This window comes from Anabas testudineus, chromosome 18, assembly GCF_900324465.2.
Source record: "Anabas testudineus chromosome 18, fAnaTes1.2, whole genome shotgun sequence".
NCBI lineage: Eukaryota > Metazoa > Chordata > Actinopteri > Anabantiformes > Anabantidae > Anabas > Anabas testudineus.
The window spans coordinates 11627937-11648333 of NC_046627.1; the positions used below are offsets into that span (position 1 = coordinate 11627937).

Here is a 20397-nt window from a genome sequence, read left to right on the forward strand (position 1 = left end):
TTTAATGCTGATGTTCATCTTTTTACTTTAACTTTAACAAAAACTACTAAGTCTAGTCTGTGAAGGACTCAGTAAATCTACAAAATGATTCTTTCATTTAGGAACACGTCTCTCTTTATTTCTGTCTTTAATCAGTTGGGAACAAGTGGAGCTGCTCCAGCTGGGTCCTCCACCGCTGTGGTAAGTGATGATGGTAAATTCAAATGCAGAAACTTAGTGGTTTCGTGAAAATAGAAAACAGATGTTCAGTAAAAAAAAAAACTTCCACACATAGAACTGTGCAGCACTGAACAACAGATTTAGATGAACTAACTAGTAGAATTATTCCCTTTGAATTTTCTTCTCTCAACAATGATTTGTTTCAAATTTTAAATATCAAGACAGGGCTCAGGAACAAGTAAAAATCAGATCCAGAACCACAGAAGTCCACTAAATGTGTAACAACCACTGTGAATCAGTTTGCAGAAAGGAACATAGTATTTGTTCATACTCTACATTAACATGTGCAGTATTTTGTGAAAGTATTAGTTTTGTAGAAGAATCTAAACTTTGATCCTCATACATGGATGTAGTTTGTAGAACACAGACAACATGTTGTGTAAATGTCACAAGCACAACGAGGCGAGGAGCCAAAAGCACGATGTAGGCAGGCTGGAGTAGTGAACAGAGCTTTAATCACAGGTCGCAGGTGAACACACAGGCAGGCACAGACTAGGAGACAGACGAAACTAAACTAATGACAAAGGAACTAAAGATGGCTGCATAAACAAGCAGGAGGATCCAAAAACTATCATACATGCAATACTGAAGTAATTAGTTAATGAGACTGGGAGACGGGAGAGGTCTCCTCAGCAGAGACAACGGACTGACAGGAAGGCCGGGGAGTGGAGTGGCTTTTGTAGTGATGGGGTGGAGCTAACCAGATGAGGGAACCAAATGAGGGTTGATATGCTGTGATGAGATGGAGCCAGGAACATGCAGGAGGAGGGTAGTATCTGAAAAAGAAAGGGGACCATAAATTAAAGTGCATACACAGAGGAGATGTGCAAAAACTATGACAAAAAAGTAATGTCAGGTATTTGTTTTGAAATAAAAACCTGTAATATGCATATAAAGAGTATTCATACTTCCCTGAGAAGGAGAACCTGTTGTTTTAAAAGATTAAAAATTACTTAGCTCAGTGGGAATTTATCTGAAGAACTTCCATGTTCAAAGTGTTGCTGTTTGTTTTAACTCATTCAGAACAATAAAAGAGCAGGTCTCGAATAAAAGTAAAGTAAAGACTGTGAAGAAAAGTCTCTGACGGGTGAATTTGAATTATTAAAAGAGACCTGCAAAATAAATAGCTTTAGTTTATTCTTTGTCAAACTTTAACAAACTTTGTAAAATGTCTTTGACAGCTGAAGAACCACCAAAAGTCAACTGAGAAGAAGCTGAATGAGACAGAAAATGAACTGAAGAAGAAGAACGAGGAGCTAAAGAGACAAGTAAACCAGATTCTGATTTACTGGACAACATTGGTGGAGAACTGGATTAATAGTTATACCAGACATTAAATACATAGTTTGGACATGACATCATCTGTTATCACACTGATAATCAAGTCAGTGGATTCTGGTCATTAACACATTTTCCTCCACATCAGTGACTTTAGTTCAGAATCAGCAGAAATCAGATGATGAAGGAGCTTCATGTTCAAAGTGTTAGTGTTAGTTTGAAGTCATTGACCTTAATAAGAGAACAGGTCTCTCATCTTGTCTTTGTCTTCTCTCTGCTCTCAGGTGAATCAACTAATGACTGAAGTTCAGCAGCTCAAAGAGGAGAAACAGAGGAGTGAGGATCAGAGACAGCAGCAGGTAAGGGAGCTGGAGACCAAGAAACAAGAGGTTCATGATTTACTGAGAGTCAGTTTAATTCCATCGTCTTTCTTTAGTTTTAAAACCCAACTTAGCTTTTTAGTAGATTTACCAACAGCTTGAACAACATTCACAGCAGACAGAAACCAAAAAGAAAAAAGTGAAAATCATTCACTTTCCTATTTAAAGTCATGATCAAAGAAATCAAATCAGAACAAATTCCCATTATCTCCTCTCTCTGTTATCTCCATCTTTGTTTATTAATTTCTTTCCAACCTTGACCTTTCTCTCATCAACTGTTGAGTCACTATATTTGCCGCATGTGATTCACAGAAACAATTTGCTAGGTGAAGTCATGAGGGATGACTTAACTCACATTCAATTGGCCAATGCGTTCTCGCGTCCACTAAATGAATACCATAAGATCTGGATCGCAGCTATAGGCTATTTTAATTTTTTATTGAACACAACATCAGTATATTTTATATGAATGTTTCTTACAGACACAAAAACATATTTATAGGTAAAATATGGCAATTAACATTTAAAATACTTTTTTTTTTTTGAAAATCCCAAACCAAACTATTTCAAATATGTCCAAAAATGGTACTTGACTGTAAGACAAAGTCTTCAAATATTAAAATATAATTAAGTTAATGTCAAATGCGAGATAATTGTTTAATATCTTATATGTACTAAGAAAGTGGTAAAATCTGTGGTAGTTTTTGTAACTCATCTCTCATTTAGCATTTGTTAATTTATGAAAAAGAAAATGAAATAAATACATAAATACATCTGAGATGGTATCTTCCAGCTTCTGATTGGCTGTTTGTTTGTTTGATGGAGAAATCTGACATGAGGAGTTGTTACACCTGCTCTAATTTAAACACACACTGTGTAAAGTACAAACCTAGAAGCTGAGAATGTATTGCTTTGTTGATTAATCCAAATATTCTGATTGTGTTAGAGCTGATCATCTGTAGCTGTTGTGGAGCAACAGCTACAGATGAAAGAAATTGTCTCTTTTAATTTCTGTCTTTCATCAGTTGGGAACAAGTGGAGCTGGTCCAGCTGGGTCCTCCACCTTTGTGGTAAGTGATGATGGTAAAATCAACTGTTTTCCTGAAAATAGAAAACAGTGTAACGTTTACTATCAAATATTAGAAAACTATAAAACTTGTATCGGTTTTAACTTTTAGATTTAGTTGTTTAGTCAGGTTAGATACTTGTATCCAAAGCAACTGATGAAGTACAAGACAAAGGTAAAACTGACACTGAGAGTCGAGCTTGTGTCTGAATCCAGCCTCATGTTTATGTGGATCTGGATCTGTGGTGGGAACAGTGGGAGAAGCTGCTGCTGATGGAGCCTCAGATGAAATACCTGGATGTAGTGAAGGAGCTGGATCAGCTGTCAGTGTCACATGGTTCTAGCTTCAACACCTCCTGATAAAGTCCATCCTAAACAGTGAGGAACAGAATCCTCTGGTTCAGGACCAGGTTTTCTCTCCCAGTGACAGCAGTGAAGTCCTGACTCTTCACCTGCTCACAGCTCACTGCAGACAGAGAATCTAAACTAAGGAGAAGGTGCCATCTTAAAAATAATTAATTTAAACTAAAACAATAAATATTTGAGTAGACATTACAGTTCAGTGGGAATTTATCTGAAGAAGCTGCATGTTCAAAGTGTTTGTGTTTGTTTTAACTCATTCAGGATAATAAGAGAACAGGTCTCAAATAAAACCAAGCTTCTGATTGGCTGAACACACCTGATCCAGATAATGAGCAGTAGATAGTTGGAGAACCAGCAGGACAGCAGCAGTGAGGACCAGGGTTGTCTCCTCCTGCTTTAAACTAACAGGAGACTGAGAAATAGATCAAACAGAGAAGACTTGATTCATTACGAGTGGTTAGAAAAAGTCCAATCAGAAACTTTTCCAGAGCTCTGTTCAATGCTGGAAACATGAAGTGTTAGTGTGTTACATTATCCAACACTGAGCAGCTAGTTTGGTATTTAACATCCAATAATAGTTGGAACTGTTTCTCTCCCAGATTTAGTGATTCCAGTCAGTCTAATAGTGTCTGAATGATAGAGCCAGAGGGAGCAGGAACCAAACAGTTCAGAGACACTTGATGTGTTTCTTGGATCAAATCATTCAGAGTCAGTTCAGATTCAAACTGATGTTGAATGAAGAGAATTAGAAACACAACTTACAACCAATGAGAAATGATCATTCACTTAGAATAAATGCTGTGTCTACATCTATTGATAATAAATTGTTTCTCTTCATCTCTCCGACCTCTCAGTCTTATGAGCAGCTCAAGTCTGTGCAGGAGATTATGAAGGTATGTTTTCTTTTGTTTGTTTTTATTAAATCAGTTCATCTTCTGTATTAAACTGTTATTTGGTGATGCAGCCTGTGTAGTAAATGAGTGTCCCAAGTTAAAGAGGGGAAGAGGCAGGTTTGAACTGAACACAGGATTTATTGGGTAAAACTACAAAACAGGGAACTGCGCGGGGTGCAGCCGACACAAAAAAATAGGCAGAAATATGAGGACAAAAGAACAACGTAAAATTACCCAAAATGGCGAAGGACAAAGTAGTAAATCAAGAAACCAATGTACAAATCAAAAAACACTGCACAATGGCAGCAAAACACTCACTGAGAAACAGGTAACAAAGTCCAAATGCTCAGAGGGGGGAGAACGAAATCCAGAGAGTCCAAGGGGGGAAGCAGACAGGGCTGAGGAGGACGAGCAGGCATGGGTAACACACATGTTGAGGAATGACGGCAAACTGACAGAGGGGAAAGGGCAGAGGAGAGTTTTGTAGGGAGAAGGGGGCAGAGATGAGTCCAATGTTCAGCTGATTGCTGTGAGCAGAGGGAGAGAAGTGGCTGGTGGGTGGAGTCCAGAGGGAGAGTGAGGTGGAGAACTGAGGGAAATCTAAGCGGCTGGTGCCAACAAAGACTAATAATGTTTGTAGTTGAGTGTGGATTTATTCAGATATCAATTAAAATTAATGAAGAGGAAACTTGAATCATTGTTTTTTACAGAAATGTTAAATAATATTCATTGTGTCCACATTAAGTTGTTGTTAACACATTTCTACTTTGGGTGATTTTATCTAGTGAAAGTGACAGAAATTAAACCCACATATCACCACTACTGTTTTTGTTACTTTAACACTATCAGGTTGTTTCCAATTTAACATGCTATTACCCAGTATTTAATTTATACTTGTGATGATATATAACATCTATAAACCTTTAAACAAACTTTAAATTCATGTTGACCTAAACATTTGTTCACTCAGTCACCATGTTGTAGATGCTGTGTCTACATTTATTGTTAATGAATTGTTTCTCTTTCTCTCTCCGACCTCCCAGTTTTTTGATCAGATCCAGACTGTGAAGAAGGAGAAGGGCGATGCTGAGAACCAGATTAAGGAGGTATGTTTTTGTGTTTCTTTACCTGAATCAATTCCTCTTCTGTATTAAACATTGATTTGGAGCTGGTGTAGTAAATGAGATTATGTAAAACAAAAAGTAATAATGTTTGTAGCTGAGTGTGAATTAATTCAAATATCAATTAAATGAATGTAGACAAAACATAGATTTTTGTTTCTTACAGAAATGTTAAATAATATTCATTGTGCCTACATTAAGTTATTGTTAACACATTTCTACTTTCGGTGGTTTTATCTATTATTGTCTTGTGACAGAAATTAAACCCACATATCACCACTGCTCTTTTTTTTACTTCAACACTGTCAGGTTGTTTCACATTTAACATGATATTACTCAGTATTTAATTTAAACTTTTGATGATATTTTACCTCTATAAATCTTTAAACAAACTTTATATTCATATTGACCTAAACATTTTTTTAGAGCGTTCACTCAGTCACCATGTTGTAGATCACATCCCAAAATTCACTGTAATATGTTCGGATGTAGAACATTAGAGAATTAGAAACACAACTTTCAACCAATGAGAAATGATCATTCACTTAGAATAAATGCTGTGTCTACATCTATTGATAAAGAATTGTTTCTCTTCATCTCTCCAACCTCCCAGTTAAACTGGCAGCTACAGAGTGTGAAGAATAAGAAGGAGGAGGTTGAGAACAAGATCACAATAATTCATTTTTTTTTCATTTAAATCTCTTATCTGTTCATGTGATTTCAGTTTTTATCCTCTATGTAAAACAGTGATTTGTTTAATTGCTTTTTTTAAAGCGAAAGATTTCTGATTTTGTTGATTAAAAAAAAATACTGCTCCCTTTAAAAATCTGCAATATGAGAACATTTTATTAGCCATGAAGATTAAAACATGATTTATTGCTTATACACATAATACCATGAAAGTCAGGGTTAGGGTTAGTAGTCCTAATGTTAAAACAGAGAGGAAACAAACCTCTTCTAATATCATCATTAGAAAGTCTTTATTCAGTTGATTGTGAATGAAGCAAATATTTTTTTTCCTCCAGCTCCTTCTTTCTTGTAAGAGATCCTGTTAGAATAAAATTAATAAATTTAGCAGTTTTCTTTAGAGTCACTGCAGTGAGACAGTGACTGAGAATGAAGTGTGATCTTATTGAGGGTAATCTGGTTAAAGGTCAGTTTGATTTGGATTGAACTGCAGAGTTTGAACACAGGAGGAGCTGAGTGTTTCCAACTGGAACCAACAAACAAGAAATGCTACAAATCACATGATACAATATGTTTGTGGTGTGTTCATCACACTGTATGTTCAGTCACATTCACTGAAAGGAAACTCATCTGGTTTCTAATCTCAAAGAAACAAGAGGTTCATGATTTACTGATGTTTAGTCTTTAGTTTTGAAAGTCTGATGATTGTTTATTAGATTTAACAACAAACATGAACCACATGAAGAGCCAGAGTTCAGTCAGTGAGAAGCTGGAAGATACTAATTCACTTTGTCTTCTCTCACTCCCCCCTCATCTGAGATGGTATCTTCCAGCTTCTGATTGGCTGAACACACTTGATCCAGGTAATGAGCAGTAGATAGTTGGAGAGCCAGCAGGACAGCAGCAGTGAGGACCAGGGTTGTCTCCTCCTGCTTTAAACTAACAGAAAATCTGCTGTGTTGTCATCTCTAAATGTTTCTATCTCTGTTAGATGGAGAAATGTGACAGCAGATTCGTTGACACCTACTCTGATTCAAACACAGTGTAACATGTGTAAAGTAAAAACCTAGAAGCAGGGTGTGTAACTCTTTGTTGATTAGTCCAACATCGATAAATACTGTGGTTTCTGTGTTGTCTCGGTCTCAGGAGCAGAGTGAGGCCTCTGAAAACAATGGCAACACATCAGGCAATACTCAGGTAATGTTGTTGTGAGTGTATGAATACTGTATAAGTACTACATCAACATTATGTGTTTTATCTGTGTGTACTAAGTGTGTTTGGATCAGTTTCATGCTGGTCCCTGCTCACAGTGATTTAAAGAGATAAACTGATATATTTCATATATGCTACACAGTCAAATTATTTCTCTATTCAAACATTTAATATATAATAGTTAACATTATGCTCTAATAATATTGCCTATTATTATATATATATATATATATATAAAGCAGCAAGAGTGCAGGTAGAAATTGGATCATCTGCATCATTATGCTCCTTAAAAATTACCTCTAAATAAAATAAGGAAAGTGAAAGTTGTGCAACATGTTTTGACTGGATGAAGTTGAGGTTTTGCACAATCAGAGGTCCAGTATGAGATGCTGATTATAGCTCAAGATTCAAAAAACGTAAATTAAACTCAGAAGGAAATAGTTTTTGCCTTATTAAAGCAAAAATACACAGTAACATCAAAACACAACAGTTAATATTGTATACTTACAGAAAATGTGAGATGAATGAAAATGGCTTAATATTTATAGTTTAGGGTGGAATGACAAGAATTATATGAATTGTCAGTTCCCCCACCCCTTACAGAGGGGGGAGGAATTGTAAAGATTGATGGCCAAAGGTAGAAAAGGACCTCCTGTGGTTCTCTGTGGAGAACTTGATGTTTATCAGTCTCTTCAACTCTCTTCTCACCTGACCTGCTGAGATCGTTAGGGTGGTGGCTGAGTCGTGTGGGGGAGGGACTGAGGGTCAGGTTGTGGACTAGAGGAGGCTCTGAGGCTCAGCCTGGAATTGAAAATTATTCAATTTGTCCGCTCGGTCCACAGTCCACACAGAAACTCATGTAATCAGTGATGCAGTCTGTCAGTCCATCAATGTCCTCATCGGGAGGTTCATAGAGAGTCTTCTAATCTTTCTCTTCAAAGCATCCCTGCAGGGCAGAGTGTCCCCTCTGTCCACCTCTTTACTGTTTTAATGGTGGCAGGCTGCCTCTGAACCAAAGGTATGTGTTGTAGGAGGAGATGTACCAGGTTGTGATCTGACTTTCCCAGAGGGGAGAGCAGTGGAGCTGTAGGCATCTTTAACATTAGCATACAACAGGTCCAATTTAAAACATTTAGTTCAGTTTAGACAGCTTACTGCTTGTTCTGAAATGAATGAATCACTTATATCCAATCCTGCTGAGCTCCACAGACACTGAACACATGCACCAAAAAGTGAGCAAACAAATATCAGATAGCACATTTTATTCACTATAGGTTGAATCATTTGTGTTACTCAGTGCTAAAACTGAATTAGAGAGCATAACTACATTTTTAAAAAGTACCAACATGTGATTGATCAATGTGTTTATTCTAGTAACAGTAGCCTCTGGATGTTTGTAATACGTTTTCGAAGCGTATGATAAACCACTTTTAGGACAAAAGATTATAACTAATCTGATCATTTCCAAAAGGTTGTCACCACAGATCCCAACAATCAGTCAACAACTAATCAACAACCAGACGAACCACCTGGGAGCAATGTGTCACCATGAACATGAACTCACATTTCAGTCTGTAACAACTGTAAACTGTAAAATGGTAACTGTGCCATAATCCTACAAATCTGATAACAAATGATGGACTGAACATCAGACACGACACAACTCACACTATGTTTTTGTAGACACACACCTTCAGAGCAGATTTTAATAATGTTGATTTTTATATGTTCTTGAGTGATATTGAACAATTTATATATGTTCTCTGAAATGTGGTAAAAATACTGCTTTAAATAGGTGGGTTTATGTTTTTTTACAAGTCTAAAATCTGTACTATTCAAATGAAATTAAAATGTGAGGATAAAGTTCATTATACTTAAAATGGAAACTTTAATTAGTTAGTTTTATGGAGTTTTATTTCAGAATCTACACTAAATGTAAACTTTACTTTTGGGGTCCTTGTCAGTTTTCTTGAATGTTATTGGATAAATCAATTTCAATGAACACTTTCTTATACACATTTTATAAAATAAAATGTAAAACAAATGTATGTGATTTAGTCACTTGGTTAAGGATCAAAAGATGTTTGTGAGATGAAAAGTTCACTTTTAATTTGTTGCTGTGTACATCTTTGTATATTAAACAACACAGTAGAAAGTTCCTTTTGTATCAGATGTCCAAAATGATCTTAAACCAAAAGTCGTCAGTGTCAAAAACAAGTTGAGTTTGACTTGTTGTTCAAATACTGGAACATCTGTGTGTACATGTACATACATATATGTATGTACGGCACATGTATATAAAGGTGCTAAAAAGTATATAACCTATCAGACTGTCACTGTGCCTCATGTAGCAGAAAATGGTGCAGGTGCAAAATCAGCAGGTCACCCCACAGAGGAGGGAGAAAACCAGGAAATCAGGGGCAGACAGGTAGGAGGAGCTGGAATCATGACAGAAAGAGCTGCATGCGGCTCCTGAGCTGTGGGTTGCCAACCCCGACATAGTGTCCAGATAATTTTTAACCATCCTGTCGTGTTCGGGTCAAATCAGACTGATTTACAACTTAAAACACTCATAAATATTGTGTTTTACATCTGATTGCCTCAAGACTTTATGATATCCTCCACACTATGCACTTGAACATGTAAAAGTGATGATTCACCTCATTCATTGAATTTTGAGTGTTTTAATCCACCTTCTTAAATCTGTGGTGTTCCCGGTCAAAGGTGACCGCCATAGGAAATGAATGGGTTTCCAGATTATATTGATCCTTCAGACAGAAAACATCCCCATAAACACCACCCCAAATCACTCACTAACGTACTCACTCACTCACTCATCAAACTGAACAATGTCTTTTGCGGGTACACATTTCTTTCCCGTGCTTATGTGTCGATCCTCCCACGTGAACCAACTTCCTGATGAAACAATGTATCATCTTCACACAGACCCATATATATATATATATATATATATATATATATGTTCATGTTTGCCTTGTACTCCTTTTACTCTGAGCCCAATAAGTAGGCCACTGACCAAGCGGTTCTCTGACAAAGAGGTTCTGGTTCAGGTTTTTGGACATGATTAAAAGGACACAGATATTGAACCAGACAAAGAGAAGGATGTCTCGGAAGTGGAAGACAACACAGATTTTGATCCAGACCAGTTTGAACTGACCAGTCAACAGATGGAGAGGGAGAGGCACGTGAAGAACAGGAGACATTCCAGTCCAAGAGTGGACACTTGAAATGGTCTTCATCCCCCCAGGACAAAGGAAGTAAAGTGAGCGTGGAAAACATCATAAAGATGATGCCAGGGCAACCACAGTATGAGACATCTCGTGTGGATGACATCAAGTCCAGCTTCCACCTCTTTTTACCATTGTCCATTGAGGGACATATACTGGAGATGACAAACCTGGAGGGGAAACCTGGGTTTGGGGACACCTGGAGGGAAATGGACCTGGTAGACCTCCAAGCCAACATAGGTCTGTTGATTTTAGCAGGAGTGTATCGCTCAAACAATGAGGCTACAAAAAGTCTGTGGGTTGCAGAGTCTGGCAGGCCTATGGGCAACCATGTCTTTACAGCAGTTTCATGTCCTTTCAAGAATTATTCGATACGACACGTCCGCTGGCGAAATGACAAACTGGCTGCCATATGGAACATTTGGGACAGGTGGGGGAGTGCCTACCAGAGAAATATGGAATAAAGATCTGGGCAGCATGTAAAACCAGGAGCACCCATGCCTGGAATATGCAGGTATACATGGGGAAACCCAGTACAGGAAGGGCTGAAAAAACCAGGGCATGCGTGTTGTGCTGGACATGACAACCGGTCTCCAAGGGCATAATATAACATGTGACAACTTCTTTACATCATATACTCTTGGTCAGGAGCTGCTGAAAAGGAAGCTCACCATGGTAGAGACAGTGAGGAAGAACAAACCTAAACTTCCCCCTGCACTGGTATCGACCAGAAGAAGAGAGGGACTCATCAAAATTAGCTTTCACTGACTGACACCCATGTCATATGTTCCCAAAAAGAATATAAATTTCATCCTGATGAGCACGCTCACATTATTTTCACTGCAGTTATTTTATGTCTAATTCTATAAATTCATGTTAAACGCTACTAGGAGACATTGTTCACAGCTAAACAATGTTGAATAAAAATTTGGTGGTAAAAAATGCGTTTTGTGCTAATTTAAGAGCACTTAAAACAGACCGGTCAATTTTGACCGGGAACACTAAAGTAAGGGGCGGGAGATGAACACGAGGCAATTGTTGTGATGTTATTATAACTGAAACTGTAGCTTTTAGTGTGAACATATTTGTTTTATATAGACAGATTAGATGTGCTGACTATTTTACAACCTCCCAGTGGACATTCAAGTTTCTTCCTGTTTTTATTATGATGAGACAAGACAAAAATATTTCCCCAGATAAAATACATACAAATAAAATGAACTACATTGTAAAATGTGAATGTTTTGAAACGGTGGAGACATAATATTGATTTATATTTTTTTATGTTTTTGTAGCTATAAATATTTGGTATTGACCCTCACATGCTGTTCAGATTCTATGCCTTCGCAGTATAGTCTGGGTCACTTTTGACCTTGTTTATTATTAAATTATGAACTATAGATTTGTTAAAGAATTCCAAAAAAAGTTTATATGTCATTAATAAATGTTCTCTGGGCAGTTTTAAGCACTCTAAAAATAACATTTTAAAATTAATATAATATAATCTTCAGCTGGAAACATGACATGAGGTCATTTAACACCATCTCTATGTGGTTGAGGTCTGACTGGGACACTCGAGGTAGATTTTTTTTATCTCTGAACTTGGAAGATAGTCACAGTATGGTGGGGAGCATCACAATATGGGGTTGATCTGTGAGAGTGGTGAGTAAAATGTGAATCCTTTAGGTCTGCTGGAAAAGAGTCTTCACAACTGTTAGCTGGTTTTCTGTTGATGGTTCATTTTATAAATTATTACATAATAATAATAGTAAAAGTAGGATTTTGTTAAATGGACAGACTGTTTTATTATTTTTTTAAAGATAAGTCTGTTGTCAAAGATGTGGTACATAAATTCAGAGCAAAGGGGAAAGGGATCTCTCTATATGAATTTATCAATACAATATAAATGTATGTTAAAATTTGTTATTATTATTTTAAATATTATTATTTATATATTATTGTATTATATTATTATTGTTTTAAAAATGTTTTGGGTTTCGTTTCCTTTCTGCTGTGCAGACACAAACTGACCTGAATTATGATTCAGTATTATACAGAATTAAACTGTCACTGGTTGTAACCACAGCTGTAACTGGTTAAAAAAACCTGCTGTGGATGTTGCTGCCAAGACTTTGGAGTGGACGAGGTCTGACCTGGACCCTATATTTGTCTTTGCGTGGCGTGCTGTTCAAGACATCTTCAACGTAAAAAATCCATAAAATATAGGAAGAACATCTTTGTTCACTGATGAACTGAAACAAGGAAACATTTCACTGAACCTCTCCAAAGTGAAACCTGCTGATTACGTTCCAGAGAACAATGAAGAATCTCTTGTTGAACCAGTTGTTGGTAGGTATATAGATACTGTATGTGCATGCAGTATAGTTTGGTCTTGTCATTACAGTGAAAACATTTGATAGGATTGTCAGTATGAAAGGATTAATACAATAGGTATTTATTTAAAATTTTTCCATGCATATAATAATCAAATAAAACACTGTCAAATTTCACAAATGCAATTTCAACACAAATCTCCAATTCATTACAAAACAGCTCTGCTCTTTGTGATAGAAAAGAATAATAATGGAAGATTTCATCCGTAGCAAAGATTCACTTACTTAGTTTTTCCAGCACATTTCCACCAGTACTCAGATCAATTTGTTGTTTGGGTCTCACTGTGATGAAGATACAGAATTTAACTACATGTAATAAGTCACAGTTACTGAAGAAAACCATGGAATAATGTTGAAAAGCACAGGGAACAGCTGAGGAAGCGATGTTTAGGTTCAGAAACATATGATAAAGGTTGATTATATTTTTAAAGTTCAGTTGTTTTAAAAATAAGATGTTGTTGCTAAACTACTGTTTATCAGATTCATCATCATGTGTAATGTATTTATTTTCAGTTTTAAAATGGCAGTTCGCTTATATTTTTAAGTACTCTGTATTTTTCCCAGTGATAGATAATAAAATGTTGAGTCTGATTCAATCACTTCTTAGCTATGCACTCTCTCAGGAATGAATAGCAGAGCGAGTATGTAGTGGAAGTAACTTACTAGGAGCAGAAAGTAAAGTTCAGTTGTGAACAGACAGGAAGAGCCTGATTGTGACAAGTTGTAGGCAAGTTCAAGTCAAACTCAGTGGTTTACAGACTTACAGTCCGTACAGTGTGTGGCAAGGATCGACACATCATGACACAGGTACGTCATCCTCCTGACATACATTTAGATATGTTTCATGAATCATCTGATTTAAAACACTTTACCACCTTTAACCCAGAATAAAAGTCTTTCTGCATTAAGTCTCTCACCATGGCTGAGAACAGAGTGGTGAGTAAAATGTGAATCCTTTAGGTCTGCTGGAAAAGACTCTTCACACCTGTTAGCTGGTTTTCTGTTGATGGTTCATTTTATTAATTATTACATAACAATTACCTTTATTGTCAAAAGTGAAAGTAGGATTTTGTTAAATGGACATGTTTTATTATTTCTCTAATAATAAGACTGTTGCAAGTGAATGCTGTCACAGATGTGGCACATCAATTCAGAGCAAAGGGGATCTGTCCATATGAATATATCAATACAATATAAATGTATGTTAAAATTATTTATGTTGCAAGAAGCTTTTTGGCTTTGTATCCTCTCTGCTGCGCAGACACAAGTTGATCGGAAACATGATACAGTATTATACAGAATTAAACTGTCTCTGGTTGTAACCACAGCTGTAACTGGCTTGACCCTATATTTGTCTTTGCGTGGCGTGCTGATCAGGACGTCTTCAACATAATTCATAAAATATAGGAAGAACATCCTTCCCTGAAACAAGGAAACATTTCACTATACCTCCCAAGTGTAACCTGCTGATTATGTTCCAGATAACAGTGAAAAATCTCTTGTTGAACTGGTTTTTATTAGGTATATACAGTATGTGTACACAGTACAGTTTGGTCTTGTGTTTGCTGTATGAGGTGAAAACATTTGACAGGATTGTCACAAATTTTAATCAGATATACATTAGATACCACACTGTGAATTTTAAAACATGCCCAGAATGCTTAGCTATCTGGGATAGCTCTTACTTCAATTAATTTGATTTATAAATCACCAAATCCCAACAAAAGTCACCTTAATGAACTTTACAATGCAAGATAACATTTTACCCTTTTTTTTCTACATCTGGTCTAGACCAATCTCCAAACTACCCTTCATATCAAAGATTTTAGAAAAGTACGTGTCTAAACACTTATTTCTAGCCGCAGAAAACTATAACATCTTTGACGAATTGCAATCTGGTTTTCGCAAACACCACAGCACAGAGACCGCCCTACTGAAGGTAACCAATGACATTCTGTTGGCTTCTGATGCTGGTATGTGCTCTATTCTTGTCCTCCTTGATCTTAGTGCTGCTTTTGATACAGTAGACCACCAAATTTTGTTAGACCGGCTAAAGCACTGGGCTGGAATAGAAGGCACTGCACTGGACTGGTTCTCCTCATACCTGTCCAACAGATCGTTTTGTGTTACAGTTAATAACTACAAGTCATCTTTTTCTCCTGTAAAGTACGGAGTCCCACAAGGTTCAGTGCTGGGGCCAATCTTGTTCTCTTTGTATATGCTCCCTTTGGGACATATTATTCGCAAACATGGTGTTTCTTTTCATTGCTATGCTGATGACACTCAGCTGTACTGTCCCTTTAAGATATCAGACCACGGGGGACTGAGTTCCTTACATGAGTGTATAAATGAGATAAAAAACTGGATGGCTCAAAATTTCCTGCAGCTGAATTCTGACAAAACAGAAATAGTTGTTATCAGTCCACAGCGTGTAGCCAGACACATTCTGCCCTGCACAGATTCTCTCTTAGCTAATTCTAAGCCCACTGCAAAAAGTCTTGGTGTTTGGGTTGATAGTAAACTTAACTTCGAGCATCACGTCAAAAAGCTTGTCCAGGCATGTTTTTATCATCTTAGAAATATCTCCAAAATACGTTCAATTCTTTCTTTTCATGACACTGAAGTAATCTTACACGCATTTATTTCCTCACGCCTTGACTATTGCAACAGTCTGTTCACCTGTCTCAGCCAGAAATCTATTAATCGGCTCCAGATTGTTCAGAATTCAGCTGCAAGACTCTTAACTAGAAAAAGAAAATATGATCACATCACTCCTGTATTAGCTTCCTTACACTGGCTGCCAGTATTTTTTAGGATTGATTTTAAGATTTTATTAATAACTTTTAAAGCTCTGCATGGCCTTTCCCCCAGCTATTTATCCCAGCTTTTAAAGCCTTATGAGCCTGCACGTAGCCTGAGATCCTCTGGTAGAAATCTTCTGTATGTCCCCAATGTCAGAATGACTACTAGAGGTGACAGAGCCTTTTCAGTTAGAGCCCCTAAACTCTGGAACAGCTTACCCGAGGATATAAGATCAGCTGACTCAGTAACATCTTTTAAAACTCTCCTTAAAACATACCTCTACCGGCGAGCCTTTTGCGATCTTCTGTAAGCTAAAACAAATCTGTCCTTGGGAAGACTCTCCATTAGATTACAATGTCTTTACGTTGGAACTGGTCTCCCCAAGGACCGATGTGGTAGTTGTTTGTATTATTGTTTTGTTTGTATAGCTGTTTCCTGCTCCCCAACCGGTCGAGGCAGATGGCCGTTTAACTTGAGCCTGGTTCTGCTGGAGGTTTCTTCCCCCAGGGGGAGTTTTTCCTCTCCACTGTTTGCCTAGTGCTTGCTCAAGTTGATCTTGTTGGGCTACATGTGTTTCTTGTCTGTCTTGTGAAGCACTTTGTAACATATGTTTAGAAAAGTGCTCTATAAATACATTTATTATTATTATTATTATTATTATTAAATGGGACTATTTTTTAGCAACAGGTTTAACCACCTTTGACAGCAGCAACCTCAAGCAAACACTTCCTATAGATGTGGATTGACTCTGAAAAACAAGATGTTAAAAAGGTTTATTACAGAAAGGAACGCAATACTAATGTGAAGGGATCCAAAAACGTCAAAGCGAATAAGGGGTGGCTTCGGGTGTGGGCGAAGGAGACACAGTCAGCTCGAGTCACACAGAAGAATATTGATGTTATAAGAAGAGTAGATGACCTGAATGAGTAGGCAATGATGTCACAATCCAACATGGCCGGTGCAGTTTAGAGAGCACATGGAGCTGAAAGAAAGAGGAGAAAATAGTCCTGTGGCAGAGAATAGCTTAATGGCTGGTTACAGAAGCATGCAAAGTCAATTCAGAAGCACCACATCAAATAATCCGATATTCACAATCCAAATATCCAAGTAAGACAGTCAGGGGTCAAACAGAAAAAGTTGTTCCAAGAGGTGGTCGACAGGGTCGATCCAAAAGCAAAATATAGCAGACTGTAGATTTTCTCTGTTTACGACTTCAGACCAAGAGGCAGAGCAGGGCACAAGGGGGTGATCGACACAGGAATGGATCAGATAAAGGGGGGAAAGCAGGTCGAGAAGGAGAGTAATTCAGGTGAGAGGGATACACTCGCGGTTCCGGAGGTTTGGGCTGAAACAGATCCAGGTTGTGGGAAATGTGAGTCCTATCCTGGGAGACAGAGCAAGGATCAATGCAGTTCAGAGAGGAAAACACCCACAGTACCAGAGGTTAGCAGAGGCTGGTCAGGACAGAAGGCAGGTCCAAGGAGGGGGAGTCCAGCATAAACAGGTTCTAGGTCAGGCAGTAGTCATAACAGAAGATAAGTCTGAATGTTATTGCTGGAAAGTTTCGTTCCCCGGTTCATGTGAAACTATCTGGCAACTAGGAGACTGCCAGACCTGCTAATGAAGGGATTGTGGAGTGGTGCATTTGACACCAACCCTAAAACCATTTGTATCCACAAACTTCATCCTCTGCTTCATTTCCAGAACTCCTGTCTTCTGTTCCTTCATTCTCCACTCAGACCTCTCAGAGTTTTGGTTTTCTATCTTCTCCTAAGCTCCTGTAGAGGTAAGTACACACATTCAGTATTTTAAAATGTCACAAGAAGATACCTACAAAATTATCATTGTTATATTTTAGTAACCAATGAGTTTATTTATTCTTTAAATAGTTACTGTCATCACAAACTGAATAAATCATGTTGAGCTCTGTGACATCAGGTGGATAAAATCTCTCCTTTATCTGGAATCAAACCACAAACCAGTAAATTGGCTCATTATGACTTTTTTGATCATGAACATGAAAATTTTAAATGAACCACTAAGAGCTCTGTTGAAGGACATGTTCATAAATGTGGTTGAAAGTCCAAATTAGTATAAAAGAGACATATTTTATTGTAAAATGTTACAAAGCTGAACATGTGAGGGAACGGACTGACAGAGTAAACAGGTAAGCACAAAAGGAACTATTTATTAACAACAAAAGGAAGGGACACGGGGAAACCAAACAAACACTAACAAAGTATCAACACAAAAGACCCAAAACCACGGTGGATTAGAACTAACAAAAACCAGGAACAGACAGACCAAGAATCAACCTAAAACAATGCAGGAATGCAGGTAAAAAAATATAAAATAACTAAACACACAAATAACTGCCTAACTTAACACAGGACTACACAGCACAAAACCGACAGACTAAAAAATACAAAGTAACAAAAGAAAACTACTGTCGAGGACAAGGCAACACAGGAGCAAACGCCAAAACCAAAAATACAAAGTGACAACACAAAATCACTGCAGTCGCAGGCAAACAAAACTCACATGTGGGGAAACAGTCCAACAAACAAACGGGGAACCTGACAGACGAACCAGAGTTGCTGACGACACTATGCAACATGACACACAACACAACGTGACGAACCAGCAGAGAACAAAGGACTGAGGGAAGCTTATAAGACAAAAGGGGAACACAGGTGAAACCAATCAGTCAATCAGGGGTCCATGGGTTGAGTGGAGGTGGAGGTGCAGGAATGGAGAAAACAAACAGAAGGGGGAGACAAAAACGTCCAAACAGGCAGGTATGAGGCCTGAATCCTGACAGAACAAGTAAAACATTTTTTCTGCAAAATAAAAACAAACCGGTATTTCTTTACAGGAGAACCTGAATTAATTGGTTCAACTCAACCAATAGTGGCCAGAGTTGGTGATGACGTCACATTGCCATGTCACTTTGAACCTGTGATGGATGCTGTTATGATGACTCTGGAGTGGTCGAGGTCTGACCTGAACAATGTAATTGTGTACGTGTGGCGTTCAGGTCAGGAGTATGTAAAGGAAAATGATCCATCGTACACAGGAAGAACATCACTGTTCACTGATGAACTGAAACATGGAAACATTTCACTGAAACTCTCTGAAGTGAAATTGTCTGATAAAGGAACGTACAAGTGCTTCATTCCTAAACTCAACAAACAAACTTTAGTTGAACTTGTTGTTGGTAAGTGGACATACTGTTTCTAGTATGTGTGTATTTTAGTATCAACAGTTTCTGTCACTGATGTTAGGAGCTGAACTTTATAATAACTGTTTAACATCAGTGTCAGTGTTACAGCTTTATTTAATAAAATGATGCAAGATATGAAAATAGGAATTTTTTGAAATTTCTTTTTTATTATTAGTAGTAACGCAGTTTCTATCATTTCAAATATCAGATCAAATTCCTTTATTACTTGCTAGTATTTTGGTTATTTATTATTTTTAAATGAACATATAAATAATTGTTTTAAACTTTTCCTTTTGCTCAGCACCAGATTCTGCTGCTTCACCTGTCATCAGTTTAACAGGGATTGATGGAGATAAGGGTGGAGTGGTTCTACAGTGTGAGTCTAAAGGCTGGTATCCAGAGCCTGAGCTGTTGTGGCTGGACGCTGAGGGAAAGATCCTCTCTGCTGGACCTACAGAGACAGTCAGAGGTCCTGATGACCTCTATACTGTCAGCAGCAGAGTGACTGTGGAGAAGAGACACAGCAACAACATCACCTGTAGAGTCCAACAGAGAAACATCAATCAGACCAGAGAGACACAGATATATGTTCCAGGTAAACATGAGTTTAACCAGTATTTGTACAACATGCTAATTATTTTATTTTCTGTAGTTTATGTCTGATTTTATATAAATTTGATGCAATTGTGTTTTTCCTGCCTTCAGATGATTTCTTTAACATCCAGACCAGAGCTTTTTCTTCTGCTGCTGCTGCTACAGTTTCTGTCTCTGTTTGTTTGGCTGTTTGCCTCCTGTTTATTCTTTTACTTGTCTTCTTTTTATGGAAGATGAAAATTATATCAAGTAAGTCATAAAATAACTGCAGTATTTGACAATGTCAAGTATTTCTGATTGAAGTTTAATGGAATTAGTTGCAGTCGAAAGAATGAATGATCTCGATGCATTTTTTTTTTTAAATATATGTTGATGTGCTGAGGACAAATGTAGTGCCATGTCCCTTTTTATTTCAAATTATATATTTTTTAGACATAACTTTTCAAAGTGTTATGAAAATTGGTAACTAGTTTACCTTTACATTTCAATCTTTACACAGAGTGCAAGATTTGTCAGTCGAAAAAAAGTGATGGAGGAGAAAAGAAGAACCAGAAGACCGAAGAAGGGAAAGAGAGAGAGCAGCTCATGACAAATGATACAGAGCAAATGGAGGTTAGCAACAAGGGAAACACTAAAATGAAGCATAAACATAAGTAAAGAAGGAGCAGGTTGTTTTAAAAGACAGGTTTTAATCATCCTATTTAAAATGAATGAGGGGCCAAAACATTAGAACCACCTCTTGATATAATTCACCCCAGTACGACTCTAGCACCAACTATGAGCTCATTAATAAACATATAGCACATATGGCGGCTGGTTAGTGTAGTGGTAACATCACCACCTCCCACATGGGAGACTGGGGTACCCAGCTGTGGCCTACCTCCAGTAGGGGTCCTTAGGCAAGACCTCCTCACGCTG

The 20397-nt window shown here is 37.5% G+C and overlaps 1 protein-coding gene and 1 long non-coding RNA gene across 2 annotated transcripts in view; both read left to right on the forward strand.

The window, feature by feature from the left end:
• LOC113168332 (trichohyalin-like) overlaps positions 1-20397 on the forward strand; it is a 287283-nt gene that overhangs the window by 63445 nt on the left and 203441 nt on the right. The window lies entirely within an intron of this gene.
• LOC117153037 lies at positions 141-2939 on the forward strand. Its single transcript, XR_004463439.1, has 4 exons — positions 141-180; positions 1401-1487; positions 1782-1856; positions 2903-2939. It is a non-coding gene; the product is annotated as an uncharacterized LOC117153037 (long non-coding RNA).